This window comes from Ctenopharyngodon idella, chromosome 5 (assembly GCF_019924925.1).
Source record: "Ctenopharyngodon idella isolate HZGC_01 chromosome 5, HZGC01, whole genome shotgun sequence".
In the NCBI taxonomy this organism is placed as follows: Eukaryota; Metazoa; Chordata; class Actinopteri; order Cypriniformes; family Xenocyprididae; genus Ctenopharyngodon; species Ctenopharyngodon idella.
Genome location: NC_067224.1, coordinates 22,100,495 through 22,107,925, shown reverse-complemented (window position 1 = coordinate 22,107,925; position 7,431 = coordinate 22,100,495).

Genomic DNA, 7,431 nt, shown 5'->3' with positions numbered 1-7,431 from the left:
TTACTGCAAAAACCATTGCTGACAAGTGCTAGTTGAGATGACAAAGAAGATGAGACACTGGTGCAGAAAAACAGTTTCCATGTTCTATTAAATGACATTCAGCTGTGTCATACAGTTTTAAAAGAAAACATTCTATATAAGAACCTTAACGGGTTCTGCCAGGTGCTTCATATACAGTCTAGATCCTTTTAGGGGTTCCCACCATTGGATAATTTTATGGATTTAGTTTTAATTAATTGATCATTTGTCATTTTAATTACATTTTATGAATTAAGCAGCTCATAAATACTCTTTATCACTACAAAAAATTAAATAACCTGTTAAACAAAACTATTATCCATTCATTTAAGACATTTCTCCTTATATAGGACTTTTTTTGTCATAAAGCTATTTTTAAAATTGAGTCAAGAACCCCAGGGTTCTTTATAGAAACCTTCTCCAAAGTATAGAGCTGAGTGTTCTTTAACTCCATGCCAGCTTCCGTGGCTGTTTTTCATGGCCAGGAAAGTTACGGTAAAACTAAATCAGGTTTTTATAATCTATTTTTGCTAAAAACTCTTTTTAACTGTATTAGGTTTAACTTTGTTAAAACATTTCTTTCAAAGTGTTAACTGAGTAAAAATGTTTCTGATAGAGTTAAAACCAGCACAATCTAATAAAGCATGCTTCAGGGATAAAGGGTTCCCTTTTCAAAGTGGAACTCAACACTGCATCGATAAGTTGACACTATGGGAACAGGTGTCTAAAGAAAAGTGAGTGCAGGCACATTTAGAAATGTGATTTAGATGTTTCTGGCTCAGGAGCATGGGATGGGTCTTTTACTTTCCCAGTCCTCTCTTGCCAGTTTTGGTTCTCTCATGCCGAATCCGGAAGCCCACTCACTGGCTTGTTCTGGTCTGGTGGAGAGCATGCTGCTTGGCCGCTCTAGTTCCAAGGAACTAGATGTGACGGGAGTTGAGGCGGACGGTGTGCACCTGCATATGAGTTGTTGTTGGATGTCATGACTCGCGCCACCAGCAGACTGAATCTAAACTGGTCGGTGGAAAAACGCTCCGGTGGGTACACGCTCCGAGCAGGCGGGTCATAGACATTCACTTCCCACAAGCCTTCCCTTTCTCCCAGACCTCCATGATGAGGTGTTGAGATCTTGGGGGAAAATGTTCTCTGCCCGAGATTTTCCACCCATTAAGTCAATCTATGCCTCCAGGAGTTGGAGGAACATGGGTATGTGAAGATGCACCAGATTGAGGAATAGGTAGCTGGAAACCTCTCATCTGGCATTTTGCCCTTGAAGCCCTGCCAATGTACATCACAGCTTGTGGGAAAAGCACACTCCGCAGAAGGCCCTGGCCGGCGGTGCCCTGCACACCATGGTGGTGCTGCAGGCATACCAAGCCAACCTACTGAAGTATGTTGACCACTAGTGGGGGGTAGCTCCAGACACAGTCCTGGATAACCTCCACCAAGCAAGCAGCATGTGCCATTGGCCGCATTTTTGCTGTTCTGGTTGCCATGGAGTGGCATCTTTGGCTTATCCTGTCGGGACTGAAGGAGAAGGAAAGATTGTTTCTCCTAGTCACCCCGGTTTCGCCTCCCGGACTGTTTGGCGCTGCCATCAAGATGCTGGTCCAGAAGTTTAAAAAACAAAGTTTAAAGAATGTGAATTCCTCTGATGCAGAAGAGTGCTAGGGAATTATCAGTGATTGTCACATAGAGCAATTAGGCTTGCTCAGCACTAAAGTGAAGGTCTCATTCCCTTTCATTGCCATCTTTCCGTAAACCCCCTTTAGAGGGGATTGTCATATTTCTGTGCAATAAGCATTTGATTGCATTTACTATGTGGTGATGAGGCTGTGCACTTCCCCTGCATTTACATACTATGTGTAAAAGGATATACACACACACACACACACACACACACACACTTTCCTGTAAACTGCCTTTTCAATCTGATGATCGGGTAGGTTCTTTTAGGGCCAATTGACTGCTAGGTAGCTTCTCGCTCCATTGCACTGATGGCCGTACGCATAGCTGTGCAACGCTGGAGGGAGAGGACTAGGCACTCTTTTTTCAGTTGCTTACACATAGTCCTTAAAAGGGGTGAGTTATATTTAACCCACTACTCGCTCACTCCCAAGGGAAACATTTTTCAGCAGACTGGATATAATTGTGGTAAGGAATGTAGATGAGGATGCATCATATACCTCTTCTTGTGTCCCGCTTCTTCATCTATCATCTCCTGTATTGTGAATACGAAGATGAAAGTGATATGCTCCTTCTGTATTCGCATATGTGGGTTAAATGGACATAGACAAAGAAGATGAGCAATACCACCTCTTGCACATAGGTGAGTTCCTGCGGGAGCTGAGGCGTGAAGGAGCACCACTGCTGCAGCGGAGAAATTTTTCCAGAGAAAACAGAGCTCCTGCGGGAGCGTGAGGGAACATCACTATTGGTGACGAAGATGACGATGATAGAGATAATGATACGATGACGATGAAGAAAAAGGTGACAGATGATGATCATGATGATAATTATAGTGACCGATGATGATGATCATGATGATGATAATAGTGACTGATGATGATCATGATAATTAAGGTCATTTAAATTTTAGTGATTCCAATCCTGTTTATTGATTCCGATTCTTGAGCTCCTGGGGGAGCATGAAGGAACATCACTGCTGCGGCAGTGGAGAATTTTCCCAAAGAAACTGGGCTCCTACGGGAGCGAGCATCACTTCTGCGACAGTGTAAATATTTTCCAGAGAAACTGAGCTCCTGCGGGAGTGTAGAGAGAACGTCACTGTTGACAAAGCTGAGAGACGATGATGACGACAATAATTGTGATGACGATCATGATGATCGTGATGATCGTCATGATTACAGTATGATGTTGACTGACGGTAATGATGGTCATAAAGCTATATGATGATGCTGGCTGTTGAAGATGAAGATGGTGATGATGATAATGATAATAATAATAGTGACCGATGATGATAGTTACTGATGATGATCATGACAATTATGGTTATCATTTGAATTTTAGTGATTCCAATTCTGCTTATTGATTCCGATTCTTGAACTCCTGCGGGAGCGTGAAGGAACATCACTGCTGCGGCAGTGGAGAAAATTTTTAAAAGAAACTGGGCTTCTGCGGGAGCGTGAAGGAACATCGATGAAGGTGATTAGGATTAGGTGATTAGGGGTCTTTCCTTCTCCTTCAGTCCCGACAGGATAAGCCAAAGATGCCACTCCATGGCAACCAGAACAGCAAAAATGCGGCCAATGGCACAGGCTGCTTGCTTGGTGGAGGTTATCCAGGACTGTGTCTGGAGCTACCCCCCACTAGTGGTCAACATACTTCAGTAGGTTGGCTTGGTACGCCTGCAGCACCACCATGGTGTGCAGGGCACCGCCGGCCAGGGCCTCTGCGGAGTGTGCTTTTCCCACAAGCTGTGATGTACATTGGCAGGGCTTCAAGGGCAAAATGCCAGATGAGAGGTTTCCAGCTACCTATTCCTCAATCTGGTGCATCTTCACATACCCATGTTCCTCCAACTCCTGGAGGCATAGATTGACTTAATGGGTGGAAAATCTCGGGCAGAGAACATTTTCCCCCAAGATCTCAACACCTCATCTTGGAGGTCTGGGAGAAAGGGAAGGCTTGTGGGAAGTGAATGTCTATGACCCGCCTGCTCGGAGCGTGTACCTGTTTTTCCACCGACCAGTTTAGATTCAGTCTGCTGGTGGCGCGAGTCATGACATCCAACAACTCCTCATATGCAGGTGCACATCGTCCGCCTCAACTCCCATCACATCTAGTAATTTCCAAAGAAACTGAGCTCCTGTGGTAGCAGAGGGAACATCACTGTTGACGAAGTTGAGAGACTATGATGGTGACAATAATTGTGATGACGATCAAGATGATTTGTGACGATCGTCATGATTACAGTATGTTGTTGACTGACGGTAATGATGGTCATAAAGCTAGTGATGATGATGCTGGCTGTTGAAGATGAAGATGATGATAATAATAATGACCGATGATGATGATGATAATGATAATAGTGACCGCTGATGATAGTTACTGATGATGATCATGACAATTATGGTTATCATTTGAATTTTAGTGATTCCAATTCTGCTTATTGATTCCGATTCTTGAGCTCCTGTGGGAGCGTGAAGGAACATCACTGCTGCGGCAGTGGAGAAAATTTTTAAAAGAAACTGAGCTCCTGGAGGAGCATGAAGGAACATCACTGTTTTGGCAGTGAAGAAAATTTTCAAAACGGAGCTCCTGCAGGAGCGTGGAGGAACGTCACTGCTGCGGCAGTGGAGAAAAGACACTTCTGTGGAAGCAGAGGGAATAGTGTTGCTGAGACAATTCGGATGGAAAAGCAGATCTCTTCTGGAAGCTTAAGGTAGTATTGCTGCTGTGGCAGTTGAATAGTGAAGTTGGTTCCTGCGGGAGCAAGTGGGTGGATGCTGCTGCAGCAGTTAGAATGGAAATATTTCCACTAGAAGTGGATTGGTGGTGTTAAGTGGATAAGGTGAGCCTGTAGGTTTGGGTGTATGGGAACAAGCTGGTGTTAAAGAATTTCGCTAATGAGAGTTCGTTGAGCTTCTTTGATGTGGGAGCGATTTGATCGAATGTAACTTCTAAAAGCCTCTGATGCCAGCGTCTAAGTGCTTGGATCTGCTGCTAGGAAATCCTTTTTGGGCAGCTGTGGTTGCTGCACCTATACAAAATGAATGGCTGGAGAAATGCTCTGCTGGGATGCCAGAATGGAGCAAAATGGACATAAGGTGTCTTTGGAACCAGAAACGTGTGACGGGGCGATTGGAGTCGTCTGAAAAAGTGGGTCGGATTGGAGTTTAGCCTGCAAGCTTCTAAAATGCAGATAGGCTAAGAGGGAATGGTATGGTTGGATTGGTGATGGAAGATTGAAAATGTAGATGAAATGGCATTTTTCCATTTGATCTGTCTTGCTCTGCTTTAAGTAAGAAATGGTTTCGTCATCATGTTCTGATAAATCCGAGATTGTGGGATGGACTTTTGGATTGAAGCTGGAAGTGATGGTGAGTTCTGAACATCTGAGAAAAACAAAAAAAAAGCCAGTATGAACATAGCGTCGAGTGTGCGGGTGGTTTGATGGAATGGTAGCTTCAGCAGAGGGTGGAGATACATTCGGTGAGTATTTCTAAAATTATTGGTTGTCTGGCATCTGGACAGGTGGGTTGGGATCTTTGGATACCTTTGATGAGCAGAGAATTGACTATTGCTGAGAAGGGTGAACTGAAAATTAGTTGGATTCGCTTAGGTAACCCTTGATGGAGCTGGCTTGTAGGTTCTTGATGCTATTGAGATGAGATATGAATGAGGTGATGGTAAGCAGAGAAAATTTGGAAAAAGCAGGTTGTATGTGGAGTGGAAAGTCTTAAAACACTTTCACGTGGTTCGGAACGATTGGAGGGTTCTAGGAGAAACGGCTTGAAGAATGGAACTGAGAGAGGCATCAAGGAGGGGTTTTATTGGGTGATTTATGGGAAGATTAGTTCTGAGTAGTGAGGAACTGGAGTTGGGTCCAGTAGCCTGAATTTCTAATAAAATCTGTGCTTTGATGTTGCTGGCGACAGGGTGTGATTCTAAAGCAATGGCATTCAGTGGTATGAGCATCTGTGTTGCAGAGAAGAGGGGAGGTTAGGAGGGGAATGCTCTGGGGGCAAAGTTGTTTGTGGAGGCAGCCTCATGCTTGAGTCAGCCCCTGGGGCTTGGGATATAATGGGGAAGGTAAAGAAAGGGGAAAGCTGGGATGGAAAATAGTCCATCTGAGCCTGTGCCGCTAGCGGATGCAGGCTCACGCTAGGATCTTCTGAAAGAGCTGTAGGCCACTGGTGGGGGAAAAAGCAGCAGGAGGAGAAAGAAGTGTTATCTTGCTCCGCTAATGAAGGCAACCTCACACTAGGAGGAAGGCATTCGTTGAGAGGGGAGGGCATTGTTGTGTGGGGAGCGGTGCCAGGAACAGCCATGGTGTGTGGCTGAGCGGAGGGAGGAGGAGACGGTGGGCTCATGGCGGGGCCTGGTGGGCTAACGCTTGTCTTCTAGTGCGGCCTTGCAGGATTAAATGCATCATGAAGTATACGTGGCTGAACAAAGATAGTAGTTCACGTTTATAGGAAAGTTTAGACTGTGTAGGAAAGTGGACGAGACCAGAATTTCCTATCGATTTCTCCTTGTGCAGTAAGCCCTGGAAATGAACTATATCCAAGTTTAAGCCCAGAATTCAATGGATGTGGCTGGACCCATGGTTTTAACCTAATCAATTGTAATCCATGCAAGCTGATAGATCGATTATTAAACATTTTGTAATATTCTTATTTATTTATTTATTTATTTTTTTATAAGTTTCCTGAAAGTGATTACACTTACATGATGAGAAGCCTAAAACATGCTATAACATGCGCATATTCACCTATGACACTTCAGTTTGGTACTGTAATCATTGTTTGATGTTGGATGATCATCAAACAGCAAAGTACAGTCTAGAGGTCGACCGATATATCGGGCCGATATTTGTCTTTTTTTGATATATCGGCATCGGCCGATATCCGTGTTTAGTAGCGCCGATTTAAAGCCAGGCACGTCCGCGGGCAGCCCTGTGTTATTGGTGCGGTGGAATGTGCTGCTGCCGCATGTGATTTGAAACTTTTGGAAGATTCAACAAAAGTACTGGGAGATAAAGGTAGCTTAAGGCTTAAATTCTGATATTTCAAAGTCCTATGGCCATATATTTACTATATATTACTAGTAAACTATGAAGTGTTGCTTCACTTAGTGAAAGAAACAACGGATAGCATAGAACCGTCCGGAACTGGCATAATGCTACAGCTGGTTGAAGGTTCGCTTACTTGTAGTTAACTTTAAGGACTGTAGTCCAAAACTACCAGCAGCTTGCTTGCTAACATATTAGCCATACATAACATATTAGTTATAAGTTCTGTTTTATTTTTCCTGTATCGGAGTCGGAGAATTTCACTCTGCTTGGGGTGGAGAAGGCGGCAGCTCTGACAAACACTGCAGCGTGATTGAGGGTTACTCCGACAAATATTGGCAATATTAAGAGAATTTGGCATTTCCAGTTAATGTAAGCCTGTTACATTCTTCTAGTCTATTATTATTACTATTAGGTAAGCTACTTTTGTTATTAAATTAATATTATAATAAATTTGCCCCGCAATAATTTCACAGCGCATCACCGCATAACTGACCTGATGTGAGGATAATAAAAGATTAGGCAATCAGCTCCTCTTTGAAAATGTTTTAAACATTTTTTAGGTCTATTATACAATGAATTAGACCTATAATTAAAATTATTAACATTCTGTAATATTTCCTAACACTGCAGTCATAAATGAAAATTAAGAGCAG